Genomic DNA, 21,316 nt, shown 5'->3' with positions numbered 1-21,316 from the left:
ATATTTCCATTGTATTTCAAATATAATGTTGGATGGAATTTAGGGATAGATTGAGTTCATTAAATGTTTGTTAGAGGCTGCTGCATCTGTTACATTATCATTTTTTTGTTGTGATTTTCTTGCTAAACCAACTCATGCATGCAATGTATTTGTAATTTAGCCAATAAAACCTCAGCATTTCAGTTACACTATCAAGACTTTATAATAATAATAATAATAATAATAATAATAATAATAACAATAATAATAATAATAATAATAATAATAGTAGTAGTAGTAGTAGCTTTATTTGTATAGCACCTTTCATAAATGCAGCTCAAAGTGCTTTACAATAAAAGAAATTACATGAACCAAGTGCTCCACATGAATATTTACTAAATATTTAAAAAAATATGTAATGACCTTTGTAACACTGTAAATCACATCTTGACAGCACTATATGATGTTATATTGGTGAAACATTGACAGAGCATAAAGGGCATCATTAAGACATAAATATAACTACACTGTCAGCACAGAGTCTCATACAGACCAATGTCACACTGTTGCTGCTGTTGGTTGAAAGCTGCATTTGAACTTAGTTGTGTTCATGTTAGAGAGGCTGTGTGTGAGAATCAGGTCTCATCATACATGCAGCTGGACATGTGTGAGCAGTTTCACCTCAATGCTGTTGAAGCCTCATTAATTGGTAACAGTTGAAGTTATTCTACACAGAAGGAGGACTGTGACCTTCGTCCTCCATCACTCCCAGTACAGTCATGATAGAAAGAGATCTCTTCATGGTCCATATGAACCACAGGAATGATTACAGCGACCAGTAAGTGCTTCAATGCACATATGGACGTGTTAGTACTGTTTTAAGAAAAACTTGAAATAATGTGAACCAGTTCTTTAAGGAAAAGTCACAAAATAATCTAAACAAGTGTCCTCAGCAGCAGCACTGAGGGATTGATTATTGATTAACAGCAGTAACAGTGAACCACAGAGAGACAGAGTCAGGTCGTCTTATTCCTACAAAACAACAACATCAAACACAATCTGATGAAACAAACACTGTTCTGCTTCTTACCTGTTCAATCTGATCCCTGTGAGGTCATTTCTTCTGATTCTTGAATCTGAATTATTGATCAGACTGTCACTCCTGCAGCGCTGCTTCCTGCTCTGATAGAAAAGGAGGAAACTGTGTTAAACAGGAGGTGTGACTGATAAAACAGCAGAGGGTGAAGGTTTGGTTTCAGTAAGTCTGTTATTCATAAACTATAAAACTTTCAAATGTTATTTATTTACACACATTTAGATTACATTATAATTAAATATATCTTTGTGCCACAAGTCTTACAAAATGATTAAAATCGTGTCCTACCTGTAAATATCTGTATTGTTAACACTGAAAATCATATTTAGTTTGACTGCTGGAGACCTGAGACTGAGATAACACTGTGTTCACATCTCTGACCACAAATCACTGAATAAAATAAGACAAAACATTCAAGATGTAGTTTTAGTTTAGTTCTTCTGCTTAACTCTCTGTCTCCTGGTGTCAGTTATGGAAGAAGAACTCAGATACTTTACTTCAGCAAAAGTACCAATACATCAATGTAAGAATACTCCTTTATATCAGATGACAGCAGTACATCTGGGTACTTTGGTAAAAGCAGCCTCTCTAATTTGACTGCTGGTAAATTCAAACTCTGAGGTCTTTGCCAATTTAAAAGCATAAAATAAGAACACTGTATTACTTTTTAGCCATTAGGAGACTAAATACTGTGACCAGTCAGGCAAACAATCATGTTACGTCAGAAAAAATAAAGAAACAGGGGTTGATGAGTGTCCTTTCTATTTATGTCAGCAAGCACATGTTTAATGATCATGTTGCTGTCAATCACAACTGACATAAATTTCAGTCATTCATCTTAAAGACCAATCCACATTGAGCCTGATCCTGTGGGTAGTCTGTTGCAGGAATTAATAATAATATTAACAACAAATAGAAATAAAACATTAGACTATTTTCAATAATCATTTCCTACCTGTTGTATGATGACAAGTCAGTTATTGACGCTCCCTAAAAACTCCCTCTGATTGGTTGAAGGAGTCAGATAACCAACTTCAGACTGACTTCAGCACAGAGAAACACATCTGCAACAATATAAAACATGAAAACATCAAAGTTGTTGATGGATCATCATTAACATTGAAAAGCAACACATTCACACATGACTATATGTCACCATCATCTCTCCTGCTGTTGGAGCAGTTATTGATCCTGAACACAAACTGTTAACAGATCTGATCTGAAGACAAACACAAGATATTCACACAAACACTTTCAACAACCGAGCGACTCATTAAACTAACAGTGAGAGCAGAGAGGAGTCATTAAACACTGAAAACTGTCAGTTATGACCTTACCATACGGAGAATAATATCTGCGACACGACGGTGAAGAAAACGAAAGTAAAATAGTTCAAACATTCAAACAAAGAGGAAGGAAAGGGGGGGAGGGGAGTCACAATCACACTCAGCTCTCACATCCTGCTGCTGCATGTTGATCTGATCACTACAAAATGGCTTCCTGTAACTCCTCTCTGACACTCTGTCACTGATGGAGTGAACAAGTTATTCAAGTAGTTTAAAAATATTTAAAAGACACTTTCACCATTTTATTATCATAACAGGACTATCAGAAGATTATATATTTATATATCATGTATGGATGGTTTTACTTGTTAACAGTTTATGATTTGTGTGTTTTTGTTTTGTTTTTTAACTTTAAACATTAAAATATCTCCAAAATGATTCCAACTCTGAACTGTAAAAGATGTTTCACAGAGGAGGTGTATTCATGTCTTTTAACTGTATTTTACTGAAGTATTTTTAAAAAGTGAACAGACTTTATGAAACGCACGACCAACTTCAGACTGACTTCAGCACAGATGGAACATGAACAGATCAGAGTTTTTGAAGCGTCATAAATGTTTTAACTTCTCTGCTTCTTACAGTCACATGAAACTAACAGTGACAGCAAAGAGGAGGAGGTCTGAAACACTGAAACAGTCGGAGAAAGACGAAGAAAGACGACGCGGAAAATCCTCTGAGTCACAAGTTACAGGAAATGACTTTAACCAGGAAATAACCACAGAAGGTCAAAGAGGGAGGAGACCAGAAGGTTTCAAACTGGCTGATTTCTGAAATATATTCAGCATGAAACGGGACTGTTTATGTAGAAAAGATGTTCTTTTTAATATGTTCAGATACATGTTGTTCACCAGACATCTATGTATCTAATATTACATTTGTAAATGTAAAGGATAATCTAATCTAATCTATAAAACTGACTAAAAGTAGATTTAAGACCACAGCAACTAAGACAATGATCCTTCAATGCATACCCAGAGCTAAGCAAGAAGAATTTACCAATGAAATGAACAGCTTGAACTGGGATGATGTTCTGTCCTCTGATGATCTGGACTATGGCTGTGATACTTTTACTCACACAATCAACTCTGTGAGGGAAAGATTTAATGTGAGGATACAGATAAAATCTAAAAATAAAAACAATTTACTGTTTAATGGTTTAATGAACATTTGTGGAAACTAATGAAATCTAGAGATGCTGCACTAAGGAAGGCAATTAAAACTAGAAGAGACACCGACATGCTGATTTATAAAGGTTTAAGAGCTGAGAGAAGCTAAATCTTATTTCTATCTCAATACATTGAATGAAGCAAAAGGCAACAGTAAATTGATCTGGAAAAACATTTATAATCTCACAAGGAGGGACCCAAAACTTTAAGGAGATGTTAAACTCAAAGTACAGGGAAAGTTAATTGAAGATCATCTTACTGTTGCTTCTGTCTTTAATCATTTTTTCTTCAGTCTGTCTATGAGTTAGGAAAAAAAATTACAAAAAGGAAACTGGATATTGTTGCTATAGATGCTACAGGTCAGGTTTTAGAGACTAATGAGTTACAAGTAAACAAAATCATCAGCTCCTTAAAAAGCTCCAAAAGTAGAGATGCTTTCCAATTTGACACCATGTTTGTTAAATCACACACAGATATTTTAACTCCCCCTATTGCTCATTTAATTAACTTGTCTTTTAAACACAGCTCCTTTCCTGATGACTGGAAATGTGCCATTGTCACGCCTATTTTTAAATCTGGAGACCTTGAAGCCAGTAACTACAGACCAATAAGTATACTGCCAGTACTCTCAAAGGTTGCTGAGAAAGTTGTCATTAAACAACTGACAACATTTATTAATACAAGCAATTTTGGTCTACATTGTATGCGATTTGGCTTTAGAGCAAATCATTCCATTGAAACTGCTACCTTGCACTTAATAGAACAAATTAAATCAAGACTTGACAAAGGAGGAGTAGTTGGTGCTGTATTTTTAGATCTGCGTAAAGCATTCGACACAATCAATCATGATGTTTTAATATCGAAACTCTCTAAATTTAACTTCTCATCTAGAGCACTGGCATGGATGTCTTCATATTTATCTAATAGGAGACAATGTGTTAAAGTTGGTGACACACTGTCCAGTAACATGAAGTGCACAATGGGTGTTCCACAAGGGTCAGTGTTAGGTCCCCTATTATTTAGCCTTTATATTAATGATCCCCCTCAACAGTGTCATGATGCAGAACTACAAATGTATGCAGATGACACTGTTGTGTACACACATTCAAAAACAGCTGAGTTAGCTGCTGCTAAGCTAACAATTGCATTAGAAAGGATCACACATTGGCTTGATCAATCATGTCTGAGTCTAAATGTAAACAAGACAAAAGGTATGTTTTCCTCTAAGACTATGGTACAACCTCCTAACGCTGATATTCTCATCAAAGATGAAAAAATTGACATAGTTACTGATTTTAAATATCTTGGTGTGACACTGGATCCAAATTTGAACTTTAAGAAACATTCTTCAAAAGTACAACTTAGCACATTTTAGACATATTGGAAACTGTCTCTCTTTGGACGCAGCAGATATTTATGCAGCTATGATTCTTTCCTATATGTCTTATTGCATCACATGTTGGGGGCAGGTGGAGAAACAGCCATAAAACCTCTTGAGTCCTTAAACAAACAAACTCTAAAAACTCTGCACAAAAAGCCGATGCATTTCCATCACTGTAGGGTTCTGGAGAAATACAATTTACTGAGCTTTGACAATTTTAGATTATTCTCAAATTTGTGTCTAGTTTATAAATGTTAAATGGTTTGTCCTCCTCCACTATGTGACTTTGTGTTCACTCGCTCAGTAAATTCTATTAGATCCTCCAGAATATCCTCTATACATGATTGAACCATTTCATCACACTGCATTTGGACAGTCAGCTTTCTCTGTGAAAACCACAACTCAGTGGAACGTTTACCTGATGACATGAAGAACTGCAGTTCAATCAATACATTCAAGACCAAATTAAAAAATCTACTAAAGACCAATCAGCTGTGTAACCACTGAGTCTAAACTCCATCTATGGTCTTCTCATTAGTGCAGGTAGTCTTGCTTTTAATTTGACAAGTTTACATTATTTATTTCTGATTGACATTGTGGGTGTATGTGATGTGCTGTTGTGTGTAGCTTTGTATTTTGTATTTTGTATTTTGTATTTTGTGTTCTGTGTGTTTTTTTGCTTTGTACTGTTTGTTGTTGTATGTTTGGATTGTGGGGGACTACAGATGTAAATTAGATTTGAGCTAACTCCAGTGCATCTTTAATGTTTACAATATGTCATATTGTAAATTTGTAATGGTGCAATATCTTCGGGTTATTTGTAGGGATTTTGTTACAATATATCAAACTGTATTTCAATGCAGCGCTGCTCCTGCTCTGTTAAAACAGGAAGTTACTGTTAAAAATAACGACCACAGCAGATGTTGTAGGTGTGGTTTCAGCAGCACAATGAATTCTGGTATTCAGACAAAATAACAAACTATAAAACTATCAGATGTTTTTTATTTACACACATTTAGATTACATTATAATTAACCACATAGTGACCACAAATCACTGAATAAAATAAGACAAAACATTCAAGATGTAGTTTTAGTTTAGTTCTTCTGTTTAACTCTCTGTCTCCTGATGTCAGTTATGGAAGAAGAACTCAGATACTTTACTTCAGCAAAAGTACCAATACATCAATGTAAGAATACTCCTTTATATCAGATGACAGCAGTACATCTGGGTACTTTGGTAAAAGCAGCTTCTCTAATTTGACTGCTGGTAAATTCAAATTCTGAGGTCTTTGCCAATTTAAAAGCATAAAATAAGAACACTGTATTACTTTTTAACCATTAGGAGCCTAAATACTGTGACCAGTCAGGCAAACAATCATGTTACGTCAGAAAAAATAAAGAAACAGGGGTTGATGAGTGTCCTTTCTTTTTATGTCAGCAAGCACATGTTTAATGATCATGTTGCTGTCAATCAGTCTGATTGATGACTACGGCACATCTGGTTTTCTGTATTTTACAACAAATATATATTTTTTAATATATTTGTTGTTGTAAATATAGTATTTCTTATCATATTTGTATGTATTTATATTTTTGTATAGATGTGTGGGATTATGTGACAGTTTTTGTGATTATTTCAGACACTGATAATGTGTTTTATCTTGATTATGTATCAAGTCCTGCCATGAATTGTTCATATAATGACGTCAGCATGATGCAACTCATTTGGAGTCTATATAAACTTTACTCTTTGTCATGTTTGATAATTGCTTTTTACAGTCAAACAATTTTTGGGAGCTAAGTTTGCTTCACTTTAAAGAATCCATATACAATTTAAATTCTATCAAGAAGTTATTTAAGTTTGGGAAAGGTAATGAGTGCTGGTTAACAGTAAGAACTTATGATCAAACTTCACACTTGTTTTTTGCTTTTGTATCATTAAACATTAATTTTAAGTCAACTGACAAAAATTTCAGGCATTCAGCTTAAAGACCAATCCACATTCATCCTGATCCTGTGGATAGTCTGTTGCAGGAATTAATAATAATATTAACAACAAATAGAAATAAAACATTAGACTATTTTCAATAATAATTTTCTACCTGTTGTATGATGACAAGTCAGTTATTGACACTCCCTAAAAACTCCCTCTGATTGGTTGAAGGAGTCAGATAACCAACTTCAGACTGACTTCAGCACAGAGAAACACATCTGCAACGATATAAAACATGAAAACATCAAAGTTGTTGATGGATCATCATTAACATTGAAAAGCAACACATTCACACATGACTATATGTCACCATCATCTCTCCTGCTGTTGGAGCAGTTATTGATCCTGAACACAAACTGTTAACAGATCTGATCTGAAGACAAACACAAGATATTCACACAAACATTTTCAACAACCGAGCGACTCATTAAACTAACAGTGAGAGCAGAGAGGAGTCATTAAACACTGAAAACTGTCAGTTATGACCTTACCACACGGAGAATAATATCTGCGACACGGTGGTGAAGAAAACGAAAGTAAAATAGTTCAAACATTCAAACAAAGAGGAAGGAAAGGGGGGGAGGGGAGTCACAATCACACTCAGCTCTCACATCCTGCTGCTGCATGTTGATCTGATCACTACAAAATGGCTTCCTGTAACTCCTCTCTGACACTCTGTCACTGATGGAGTGAACAAGTTATTCAAGTAGCCTAAAAATATTTAAAAGACACTTTCACCATTTTATTATCATAACAGGACTATCAGAAGATTATGTTTTTATATATCATGTATGGATGGTTTTACATGTTAACAGTTTATGATTTGTGTGTTTTTGTTTTGTTTTTTAACTTTAACCATTAAAATATCTCCAAAATGATTCCAACTCTGAACTGTAAAAGATGTTTCACAGAGGAGGTGTATTCATGTCTTTTAACTGTATTTTACTGAAGTATTTTTAAAAAGTGAACAGACTTTATGAAACACACGACCAACTTCAGACTGACTTCAGCACAGATGGAACATGAACAGATCAGAGTTTTTGAAGCGTCATAAATGTTTTAACATTTCTGCTTCTTACAGTCACATGAAACTAACGGTGACAGCAAAGAGGAGGAGGTCTGAAACACTGAAACAGATGGAGAAAGATGAAGAAAGACGACGCAGAAAATCCCCTAAGTCATAAATCACAGGAAATGACTTTAACCAGGAAATAACCACAGAAGGTCGGAGAGGAGAGACCAGATGATTTCAAAGTGGCTGATTATTAAAATATATTCAGCATGAAACGGGACTGTTTATGTAGAAAAGATGTTCTTTTTAATATGTTCAGATACACGTTGTTCACCAGACATCTATGTATCTAATATTACATTTGTAAATGTAAAGGATAATCTAATCTAATCAAGAAAACTGACTAAAAGTAGATTTAAGACCACGGCAACTAAGACAATGATGCTTCAATGCATACCCAGAGCTAAGCAAGAAGAATTTACCAATGAAATGAACAGCTTGAACTGGGATGATGTTCTGTCCTCTGATGATCTGGACTATGGCTGTGATACTTTTACTCACACAATCAACTCTGTGAGGGAAAGATTTAATGTGAGGATACAGATAAAATCTAAAAATAAAAACAATTTACTGTTTAATGGTTTAATGAACATTTGTGGAAACTAATGAAATCTAGAGATGCTGCACTAAGGAAGGCAATTAAAACTAGAAGAGACACTGACATGCTGATTTATAAAGGTTTAAGAACAAAGTTATCCAAGAGCTTTTGTCTCAATACATTGAATGAAGCAAAAGGCAACAGTAAATTGATCTGGAAAAACATTTATAATCTCACAAAGAGGGACCCAAAACTTATAGGAGATTTTAAACTCAGCGTACAGGGAAAGTTAATTGAAGATCATCTTACTGTTGCTTCTGTCTTTAATCATTTTTTCTTCAGTCTGTCTATGAGTTGAGAAAAAAATGTATGAAAAGGAAACTGGATATTGTTGCTATAGATGCTACAGGTCAGGTTTTAGAGACTAATGAGTTACAAGTAAATAAAATCATCAGCTCCTTAAAAAGCTCCAAAAATAAAGATGTTTTCCAGTTTGACACCATGTTTGCTGTTTTGCTGCTGAATCAAGTTGAAAGTTTAAGAGCTCTGGATGTGGGAGGCACAGACAGGTAAAATAAATATATTAACTAATTATGAATGAGTTTTTTAATTAATGAATTCAAACAATCAGCAATTTTCTGCCAGTGTTCCTCTCTCGTCTTATTTACAACAGTGTTGCTTTTTGCTGTGATAATATATTTATATTATTCACATCTCTGTTATAATGATCTGTTCCTCCCACAGACAGTCTACAGTTCCTCCTCACTGAAGCAGGCGGAATGTGAACAGAAAGAGTCAAATGACGTGTCAAACGCCTCCTTTCATGGGGACGAGCACAGAGCCTGAAGCAGAAAGCCTGAGTTAACATAGAAAGTTCATAACCAGTGTCGTGATACCACTCATCTCTGATGGTGAGTTCAGGGTTTGTCAAGGCAGCTCACACACAGAAAACCTGGATATGTTGAACTGGCTTTGTAGTAAAACCTTCTAGCAAAACAACAACATCAAACACAACCTGATGAAACGAACACTGTTCTGCTTCTTACCTGTTCAACCTGATCCCTGTGAGGTCGTTTCTTCTGATTCTTCAATCTGAATTATTGATCAGACTGTGACTCGTGCAGCGCTGCTTCCTGCTCTGTTAGAACAGGAAGAAATGTGTAAAACAGGAAGTTACTGTTAAAAATAACGACCACAGCAGATGTTGTAGGCTTGGTTTCAGCAGCACAATGAATTCTGGTATTCAGACAAAATAACAAACTATAAAACCATCAAATGTTATTTATTTACACACATTTAGATTACATTATAATTAAATATATCTTTGTGCCACAAGTCTTACAAAATGATTAAAATCGTGTCCTACCTGTAAATATCTGTATTGTTAACACTGAAAATCATATTTAGTTTGACTGCTGGAGACCTGAGACTGAGATAACACTGTGTTCACATCTCTGACCACAAATCACTGAATAAAATAAGACAAAACATTCAAGATGTAGTTTTAGTTTAGTTCTTCTGCTTAACTCTCTGTCTCCTGGTGTCAGTTATGGAAGAAGAACTCAGATACTTTACTTCAGTAAAAGTACCAATACATCAATGTAAGAATACTCCTTTATATCAGATGACAGCAGTACATCTGGGTACTTTGGTAAAAGCAGCTTCTCTAATTTGACTGCTGGTAAATTCAAATTCTGAGGTCTTTGCCAATTTAAAAGCATAAAATAAGAACACTGTATTACTTTTTAGCCATTAGGAGACTAAATACTGTGACCAGTCAGGCAAACAATCATGTTACGTCAGAAATAATAAAGAAACAGGGGTTGATGAGTGTCCTTTCTATTTATGTCAGCAAGCACATGTGTAATGATCATGTTGCTGTCAATCAGTCTGATTGATGACTATGGCACATCTGGTTTTCTATAATTTACAACAAATATATATTTTTAATATATTTATTGTTGTAAATGTTATTTTTTTTATCATATTTCTATGTATTTATATTTTTGTATAGATGTGTGGGATTATGTGACAGTTTTTGTGACTATTTCAGACACTGATAATGTGTTTTATCTTGATTATGTATCAAGTCCTGCCATGAATTGTTCATATAATGACGTCAGCATGATGCAACTCATTTGGTGTCTATATAAACTTTACTCTTTGTCATGTTTGATAATTGCTTTTTACAGTCAAACACAATTTTTGGGAGCTAAGTTTGCTTCACTTTAAAGAATCCATATACAATTTAAATTCTATCAAGAAGTTATTTAAGTTTGGGAAAGGTAATGAGTGCTGGTTAACAGTAAGAATTTATGATCAAACTTCACACTTGTTTTTTGCTTTTGTATCATTAAATATTAATTTTAAGTCAACTGACAAAAATTTCAGGCATTCAGCTTAAAGACCAATCCACATTGAGCCTGATCCTGTGGATAGTCTGTTGCAGGAATTAATAATAATATTAACAACAAATAGAAATAAAACATTAGACTATTTTCAATAATAATTTTCTACCTGTTGTATGATGACAAGTCAGTTATTGACGCTCCCTAAAAACTCCCTCTGATTGGTTGAAGGAGTCAGATAACCAACTTCAGACTGACTTCAGCACAGAGAAACACATCTGCAACGATATAAAACATGAAAACATCAAAGTTGTTGATGGATCATCATTAACATTGAAAAGCAACACATTCACACATGACTATATGTCACCATCATCTCTCCTGCTGTTGGAGCAGTTATTGATCCTGAACACAAACTGTTAACAGATCTGATCTGAAGACAAACACAAGATATTCACACAAACACTTTCAACAACCGAGCGACTCATTAAACTAACAGTGAGAGCAGAGAGGAGTCATTAAACACTGAAAACTGTCAGTTATGACCTTACCATACGGAGAACAATGTCTGCGACATGACGGTGAAGAAAACGAAAGTAAAATAGTTCAAACACCCAAACAGAGAGGAAGGAGGGGGGAGGGGTGAGTCCTTTTACACTAAAACAGTGTTGTAAGAATGAGACGTCTCAGTGTAGACGTAAAGACATCAAACTCATCACAGGTTAGGGCTGCACAACACGGTAAAAAAAAATCATTTTGTGATTATTTTGCAATTGCAATAATATTTGCAGTTTTAGTGGCAGTGATCATTTTTGCATCATCATTTTAATTTTAACTGGAAAAAAACTAGTAAAATGAGAATGATGTGATTTTTGCAGGAGTCCAAACCATCATGTTCTTTTATGTCTTATGATTTGTAGACCAATAAAACCTCATTTATAAAGATATACTGTAACATTTAACCTTTAACAAAACAAAACTGCAGCTGCTGTGATTTGGATATTACACTTATCCATATTGTGACTTCAAGTCAAGTCAACTTTATTGTCAGTTCTATCATATGTACAGGACATGTAGACCCTGCTGACATATACAAGCACTAAAACACAACAACAAGGGTTTTAAATACTAGGATAAAACATAAATACTCTCTGTGTCTCCGTGTCATAACAAACCTGAAACACACTATCAGAAGATTATGTATTTATATATCATGTATGGATGGTTTTGCATGTTAACAGTTTATGATTTGTGTGTTTTTGTTTTGTTTTTTAACTTTAACCATTAAAATATCTCCAAAATGATTCCAACTCTGAACTGTAAAAGATGTTTCACAGAGGAGGTGTATTCATGTCTTTTAACTGTATTTTACTGAAGTATTTTTAAATAGTGAACAGACTTTATGAAACGCACGACCAACTTCAGACTGACTTCAGCACAGATGGAACATGAACAGATCAGAGTTTTTGAAGCGTCATAAATGAAGCGTCTCTGCTTCTTACATTCATGTGGCAGGTGTAAAAAGTGGAGATGCACCAGTTATTGAGGTTTGGCAGATATAAAGCTACCTGAAGGAGGAACAGAGGGGTTATTTTGGCATTCAGGGAAGGCGAGACTGCAGGAATGACTGACCTGCTTCCCTGCTGGGTTGAAGGCGGCTGGTCGTCAGTACGAAAATAAATCGACGTACCAGAGCATCAGTGGTCTAATAGCTGCTCCTGCTGTGGGATTATTTGTATCATTTGTCTCTTTGTTTTATTGAGGTTTTCTTTTCTGTCTAGTCCGCCCTGGTAAGTGAGCTGGTAGCGGGCAAAAAGATACGGGTATCGCCCTTGGAGCGGACTAGTTTTCTTTTTTTTCTTATTTTTGTTTGTTTGTTTTAATATCAGTCTGTCTGCTGTCCCACCATTAATCCCAGTCAGCCAGTCAGGGCAGGTTTAAGGTGAGCTTTGGTTGTTAGTCGGTTGCAGTGAAGATAGTCACGTGTTCCAGTTTGGAGTGTGTTAACTCACCTGGTGTGTAGGACTTATTGACTGCAGTGTGCACTGGTGTGTCTTAGTTAACCTCAGCCCCTGCCCTGTTAGTGATAGCTGGGAAATGAACTGGGAGGAAGTTCAGGTGGCTGAATGTAATAAATCTCAATCTGATCGTCTGCAATAAAATACTTCTACTTTACTTCTTTTATTGTCATTTCTTATGCTAGTGACTTGCAGTGAGTGTTACATTCACATGAAACTAACGGTGACAGCAAAGAGGAGGAGGTCTGAAACACTGAAACAGTCGGAGAAAGACGAAGAAAGACGACAGAGAAAATCCTCTGAGTCATAAATCACAAGAAATGACTTTAACCAGGAAATAACCACAGAAGGTCAGAGAGGGAGGAGCCCAGAAGGTTTCAAAGTGGCTGATTATTAAAAATATATTCAGCATGAAACGGGACTGTTTATGTGGAAAAGATTTCCTTTTTAATATGTTCAGATACATGTTGTTCAGCAGACATCTATGTATCTAATATTACATTTGTAAATGTAAAGGATAATCTAATCTAATCGAGAAAACTGACTAAAAGTAGATTTAAGACCACAGCAACTAAGACAATGATCCTTCAATGCATACCCAGAGCTAAGCAAGAAGAATTTACCAATGAAATGAAAAGCTTGAACTGGGATGATGTTCTGTCCTCTGATGATCTGGACTATGGCTGTGATACTTTTACTCACACAATCAACTCTGTGAGGGAAAGATTTAATGTGAGGATACAGATAAAATCTATAAATAAAAACAATTTACTGTTTAATGGTTTAATGAACATTTGTGGAAACTAATGAAATCTAGAGATGCTGCACTAAGGAAGGCAGTTAAAACTAGAAGAGACACTGACATGCTGATTTATAAATAAATCTCTCAGATCTCTTCTTTTATCATCTTTCGCTCTTTGGGGATGTAAAGAAAATTGTAAACTGGAGGTTTTTTTATTATTCGATGTGCAAAACGTGACGCAGCAGCTTTCAGACATGGTGCCACTAAATTTTCCAATTTTTGTGCAGCACTTTTACAACACTTGTTTTCATCCAAAAGGGGGCGTGGCCTTCCTGATGACAGGGAAGTGATGTATGCCTGCTCTCATGAATCAACTTAAAGAGCAACTTGCAAGTTGAATTTCTTACTGGATTTACAGTTTATGTATCATTACAATTATCCTGTTAAAGGTTAATGTATGATTTTCTTAGTTTAACGAGACATAAAAGCAGAAATTAAGATGGAAAAGTGGGAATGTTGAGCAGCGCCCTTAAAATGAGCTTTTTTTTTTCAACAATGTGTCAAATTACGTCACATAAGGGAGTCGCTCTCATCGTCCCAGCTGCAGTTCACTGTAGGTGTTTTTCTTTACACTAATGTGTCTCCTCACTTCCCTCTCTCACGTCTCTTCCTCGTGTCTCAGCTCCTCTCAGTGAGGATGAGAGAGTTTTAATTCTCGTTCACTCCGGCGTCATTTTGAGGAGACGACAACTACTCATGACGGACATCACCTCAACTGTCAGATATGAAGAAGTCAGTGATCAAAATATGATGTAGAAATTATTAACTGACAGTTTTACATCTATAAAGTTTAAACTTGAAATTCATGTACAATTAATTAACACGTTACACTGTTACTTAATAATTTCCACATAGTGATACCTGGAACAGCTGATAACTGCTCCAGTGTTTTATTATTTGATTATAGATCTATAGCAGCGACTGTCTGTCACAGAATAAGACACAAATAGACAATTTAAATCTGTTAATTACTGAAAGAACACAACCAATGAAAAGGAATATGTTTAAATCAAATGTTGCTTGTTTAGTTTGTGACAGTCTGACGTCATTTTCAGGCTCAGGATGATTTTATAGGAGACGCAGCTGTGTGACGTCATATTTTCCTGAAGGAGCTGAGACGCACTGAAACAAAAGAATAAAGGAGAAGACTTTTGACTTATGAAGAAAAATAATAAAGTAACAAGAGTGTTTTTTTGTTATTGATTCATGATTCAGTCATTTGTACTTTATTATTAAATATGATCAGCAGCTGTTGATGCTTTCATTCTTGTTCCAAAGGAAGATTATTACAACAACAGCCCGACTGTTTACTGTCCCATCAGATCAGCTGATCAAACAATAAACACATTCGATGAAGGGGTGTTGCCGTCCTGTAAAAAAACTTCCACAGAAGATACACCTGTGGTTCCTCACTCCTCGTCTCCTCCAGGAACATTTCAGGGATTGGAAGATCCTCCATGATGGCGGTGGAGGAACGGTTTCCGGGTCACGGGAAGAGAGAAGAAGAACAAATTAGAGCTCATGAGAGAAGTTTGCCTTCAGGTCTTTCTGCCAGAAAGCCTTTTTAACAGAAATCAAACCTCTTTCCTCCAGCAGCCAATAGTATTAAAGTATTAAAGTTATTGACATTATACAGTTTAATTAAATACAAAATACTTATTGGTTACTGTGTATCTAAGCTACTATATCTGTTATCACGTAAGAGAAAACAAAATCTAATGTTAAAGGTTCTATATGTAGAATTGTGAAGCAATTATAATAGTTTTTTATTGCCAATGAGTGAACAGGTAGTAATGTAACATAAAGAATGAGACCCTCTCCAACTTTCTCGGTTGTCTGTATCAACTTGTGGTCTGATTTTCACGTGAAGAACTCGGGCTGGATTTTCTGCAGACTGAGTGGGAGTGAGAGATGCTTTGCTGAAACATGCGAGTGCGAGCACCAGGATGTTACAGCTCATTAAATGGCCACAGGTGTCACTAATGAGAAGGAATTTCTGATACGAAATGACTAATTTCACCATCAGAATCTGATCCATTCAGTCCAATAACATTTGGAAAGTCTAGAAGAGCCGCACGATTGAATTATTTTATCCTCATTCAAGTTAGCAGAGGGTTTAACCAGAAGTAGCAACTCAGACTCACCAAATATTCTGCCAATTAATTTCTTCATAAAGTGTAGAATCTTCTTGGGGGCAGAGTTACAGCTTATATGTAATTCCTATTGATTAAAGCATTTATTCTTAATGTCAACTTCTCCAAGGAATATACCTCTATTGAATGGATTAATCATTGAAACCTTGATTACTGAACCTCTGAGAAGCTGCAGCACAGCCCTCAGCAGAGCATCAAAAACCACTGCATAACTGGTGACCTGAACTCAGAGAGGAATTCATTATTGTTAGTAACTTCCCATCAGCATTAACAAGATGTTTAATCAATAAATACCATTGTCAACCCATTAGTGACTTATTTTATATTGAATATTCTTGTTATTCCAAATATAGTAATTAGTTGGTGAAAAATTATGTTTGTAAATCAGTTTCCAGGCCAGCAGAGCTTGTTTATGAATATTTGATAACTTTACAGGTAACTTATCAATTCTGTAATCACATTTAAGCAGAAAATATAAGTCCATCCATTAAACTAAATACATATATAGGGAGGGTATTCCAGATGTTGTCTTTTTCTATAATCAAATTAGTTAATAATCAATCATTTCACTTTGAAAGTATTATTTAACATATTAAAACTTCCAGACCACCATTTCTTTTAATGTTGCATGAGATACTTTTTCTTAAATAATGATGTTTGTTCCTCCAAATTAAATAAAATAAAATCTTATCTATTCTATAATGTCTATTTCTTTTTTTTATTTCCTCTTGCATGTTGAGTAGTTCTGATTTGTGTTTTACTTCATTTGTTTATTTGTGCATTACAAAATACTAAATTTTATACAATATTCAAACTTGATATGAACAGAGACATTCACATGTAGGTAACAGACATACTTTTACCTGCATATACTCAACTATTCATTCATTTAAAGTAAATAAACATCTGTGCAGGAGAGGTAAGTTTTTTTATTACATTAGAATTACATAGAAAAATAATAATAATTTCATTTTATTTGAATTTCTTTATTTCATCAATGAGATGTGAATGAGTTTGATTAGTGTGACATCAGCTGATTACAGTCGGCATGTTGACCAGCAGGTAGTGATCTGCTTGCTGCAACAGTTACATTTCTATGTAAAATAATTTAATAGTCAAATGGAGATTACAGAATAAATGTTGTTTTGATTATTGATTATAGGTCATTTTAACAGTTTATACGCTATCATACAGATCATCATCAAAACAATGTTAGTGATTGATCAGCTAAGCTTGAGTAGATTGATCTGATAACATTTTATTAAATCAGGATCAGATCTAACAGGATGTAAATATTTCTGTGACTTCCTGTAGATTCTTTGAAAGCTGCTGGAAACTGTCTGACTTGACTGCAGCTTTTTGTCACTTCCTGCTGATGCTGCCGCCTGATCCCTCCACTTTACAAGAAAGGAGCAGTTCATCTGAAACAAGCCTACTGATCAGCTTTCCAATAAGGAGGCGTGTCGGTCGGTAAAAGACGTGAAGGCTCTTGTGTATCTTCACTCATGGCTCCTCAGAGCAGGAATAAGAGCTTTGGGACGACCTGCAAGATGGCGGAGCAGAACGACTTCCAGTTCAAGTGAGGATCAAGGAACCTCAGGTTTCTCTAATCCTCTACTCTGATTACAGAAACCAGGTTTCTGGTTTACATGACAGAACAGAAATCAGCTGACTGCAGAGAGTCGACTGTAAACTGGTTACTGAAGTGCAGCTGAACACACTGATGAAGTGTTTTGATCTGATGAAGCTGAGAGCAGAAAAGAGGCTGAACTATGAGAATGAGGGATGAAGGAATCCATCACAAGAAAACCAACAGCTGCTGTCACTATAAGATAAACTCTGGCTCTACTTTCAGTGATGTGGATCAACAAATGATAATGAAACATTAAACTAAATGAACATTTATATATCACAGAGGAAGCTGTGTCACAGAATCACACATTTGAAATTTAAAAGATGATTGCATTTTTGTTCTTCAAAGATGAAGTTATCACATCATCACACTTAATAAGATTAAAATGAAATAAATGTTGTGACTTTTAAACATGTATATGAGCAGTGTAGACCTTGTTGTCTACACAGCTGTCTGATGTTGCTCACCTACTTCACTGCATCTTTAACTTCTTTACCAGCTGCTGTTAGTTTATCAAACATGTACTGCATTGCTGCTCTGGTTCCTTCATCCACTTGATGTTGGTAGACCTCTTCAAGCAGCTGAGTCTTCTCTGATTCCAGTTCATCCATCTCTGTTTGAAGATTTTCCAGAGCGCTCTTCTTCTGCTCACTCTCCATTTTATTCTTTTCATACATCTCTTTCACATGTTGTTCAGTCTTCTTAACTTTCCTGGTCTTGTGCACATATCTCCACTTTTCTTTCACATGATCTGATGCAGGACACTTCCTGGTACAAACAGTACAGTGACCATCTTTCATGACCTCACAGTATTTGGGACTCCAGGCCACTGTGCATCCAGGATAGTGACAGTTCTCTTTACAGACATTACAGGTGACAACTCCTTCATAAAAAAACAACCACCATCCCGCATCGCTGATAGTTTCTTTTTCTTTGTAGACCTCATCGACTTCTACAGTGAACTCTTCATTCTTCTTCATCTCTTGTTCATGTTTCTTCAGAGCTTCTTGTGTCTGTTGGATCTCATTCTGTTTTAGTTCAATCAGCTGGATTCTGTCTTGCAGGTTGTTGATGCGGGCTGCTATTCTGTTGCCTGCATTCAGCACTTCAACTGTGACTTTCAGCTTTTGAGGATTAGATTTTTTCAGGAAGTCTGTGAATCGATTCATTCCTGTCTCTGTTACCCTCCATGTATTCTCTAAAGCAAACTGTTCTCTGTTCTCTGTGTGGTTTGGCAGTTATTAAACAGGAAGTGAATGGGCTGATTCTTCTCATTTTTGGCACATCTAATGTTTGCAGCTTCAAGTATATGTAGAACATTTTTAGGTGTTATTCCATCCGAGTGTGTGATGAGAGCGACGATGTTCTTCTCAATGTCTTTTCCAAACAGAGATGTCACTGAATCAAAGACGTGCTTCTGTCGGTCACTCAGTCGATTCTCACTCGCCTTCATCACCAGACCCACTGCATCAAGTTCATGAACTCCATCTACTGAGCGGAACAAGTCAAATAATCTTTGTCTGATGATGACATCATGGTCAGTCCCTCTGGTGTCTCCGTATCCAGGAGTATCAATGATGGTCAGAGAGAAGGGCAGAGTTTTATCTTCAAAACCAAAGATCTCGTACACGATCACATCTAATGTCTGACTCTCTGACTGACTTCTCTTCTCTTCTTCTACGATCTCAAACCAGATGTTGTCCTCAAACTTCACTCCCATGGTGTAGTTGAACAGAACGTTGATCAGAGTAGATTTTCCTGTCCTGTTTCACCTACAAGTAAGATGGTTTTGTTTTTCTTGTTCAGGTTTTTTTCACCAACTGTGTTTCTTGTCAGATTTCCAAACTTCTGTTCCTTTGGTCTCAGCTGGTAGACATCAGGAGATCCTGAAGAGATCAGAGAACTTTTGGAGATGATTTTCTCATAACTTGTGTTATAAGTCCTGTAGAAAAAGTAGAGATTCAATCAACACATCCTTTTTTCATCAAACTGACAAATTAAATACATTAATAATTATTTTTCACATAGATAGACATACAATAGTGTCTGGTTTCAAAAACTAACAATAGTACAGTGGAGTATAAATACTGTCTTGCCATATGTGATTATACAATATCAATAAAAAAATAATGATGTGGAGATATGAATGAGGTCAAATGGCCACATTTAGGGGTTTTAGACTAAATTAGTTTTGACTGCGAGGACAGAAGTGGACTCAAATTACAGTCAATTAAGGTTTCAGTACATATTCAAATCTCACAAACACCACGTTCTGAGTTTTTTTTTTAATGGCTTCATATTTTGGAATATAAAGTTATTTGTCAAGAAAAAATGAAATCTTTGGTTATGGTGCCACAACATTTTGAATATACTGTATACTTCATAAACAGAATTATTACTAATGCTTTTAGCTTTGTCAATCACATCCCACATACACAATTATAACCAGAATACAGCAATGATTATTATTACATATAATATTTTTATGGAACTGACAAAGCTAAAAACATCAGTTCTGTTTAAAGGCCGTCTTGTATGTGTATCAGAGCAGCTGTTTGTTTTTGTCAGTGTTGGTCAAAACATTCCAAACAGTACAGACAAGCAGACAGATAGCTTCCAGTAACTTCTATAGAGCAAATTCCAATTCCGTTAGTCAAGTTTCCATCCAAATGTAGTACAAATTTTAACCAAATATCAAGAAAGAGTTCAGTAGAAAAAGCTGTGAATGCTCGTTTCTGTCCATTGCTGTTGAGTTAATATTAGGAAATAAACAACTGGTGGTGCTAACCTTAAACCCAAATACCACTTGATTCAGTTTACCATTTGGCCTTTCATTTCATCACAAGAGGTCATCCTACTCATCATTGTGTAAGCTGGACCTACTTTTTTGTGATCTGATGAGATTAGCCGATTAAGTAAAGAGGCAAATAGTGCAGACATTTTGGCGGAGGGCTTTGCAGATGTCGATATGTAAAATGTACACATAGGGCTGAAATATTGGGGTACTGTAATTTCTGTTTTTGCCAAGGAATTTCATGGCTTCAATAACATAAACAAAGAAAAATTATAATTAGATGTATTAATCAGACCTGAGAGTTTCCAGTGTACAGTGTGGACTGTTCTTTGCAGCACACAGCAGCTCCATTCCTGAAACTATCAGGTTGTTGTTACTGACTTCCAGCTCTCTCAGACTAGAGGACTGGGAGCTGAGAACTGTGGACAGAACTTCACAGCTCCTCCGTGACAGATTGCATCCATTTAACCTTGAACAGTGAGGTAAATGTATAAAAAACTTTACAAGAAAAATGCATACATTTGTTTAATAGAGTACTACTTTCATGTTGATGAGAGGCAAAAACATTGTTTTGTAGGTATAAGATTTAATTACCACTCTACTGATAATTACTAGTAAACTCAAATGCCAGTGTGGAACTTTCAAGTCAAATTTATTTATAAAGCACATTTAAAAACAACAGTTGACCAACATGCTGCACAATCAAAATAGCAATAGCCATAAAACAACACAATAAAATCATAAAGACCAGTTTAACTTCAAGGGCCCTATTTTAACGATCTAAAGTGCACAGTCTGAAGCGCATGGCGCAAGATCATTTAGGGTGTGTCCAAATCCACTTCTGCTGGTTTAACGGCGGAAAAATGGTCGATGCGCCAGGTGCATGGTTCAAAGTGGTTGTCCATAGTCTCCTAATTAATCATGGGTGTGTTTTTGGCGTAACATTCAATAAAACAATCTCAGTGTCATCACCCATTCCCTTTAAGAGCCAGGTG

The 21,316-nt window shown here is 35.6% G+C and overlaps 1 protein-coding gene and 1 pseudogene across 1 annotated transcript in view; both read right to left on the bottom strand.

Moving 5' to 3' along the window:
- The window catches only part of LOC121886177 (NLR family CARD domain-containing protein 3-like), a 101,427-nt gene that overhangs the window by 40,817 nt on the left and 39,294 nt on the right, over positions 1-21,316 (bottom strand). Inside the window, exons 3-6 of the mRNA XM_042396107.1 lie at positions 11,091-11,199; positions 9,620-9,711; positions 7,073-7,181; positions 2,031-2,139 (exon numbers count right to left, since the gene is read on the bottom strand). The gene's annotated coding sequence lies outside the window, so the exon portion shown is untranslated. The remainder of the gene's footprint in view (positions 1-2,030; positions 2,140-7,072; positions 7,182-9,619; positions 9,712-11,090; positions 11,200-21,316) is intronic.
- Positions 17,995-19,477, bottom strand: LOC121886174 (annotated as a pseudogene).

Source organism: Thunnus maccoyii, chromosome 19 (assembly GCF_910596095.1).
Source record: "Thunnus maccoyii chromosome 19, fThuMac1.1, whole genome shotgun sequence".
Classification (NCBI taxonomy): Eukaryota; Metazoa; Chordata; class Actinopteri; order Scombriformes; family Scombridae; genus Thunnus; species Thunnus maccoyii.
This window is presented reverse-complemented; position numbering and strand designations above follow the sequence as displayed.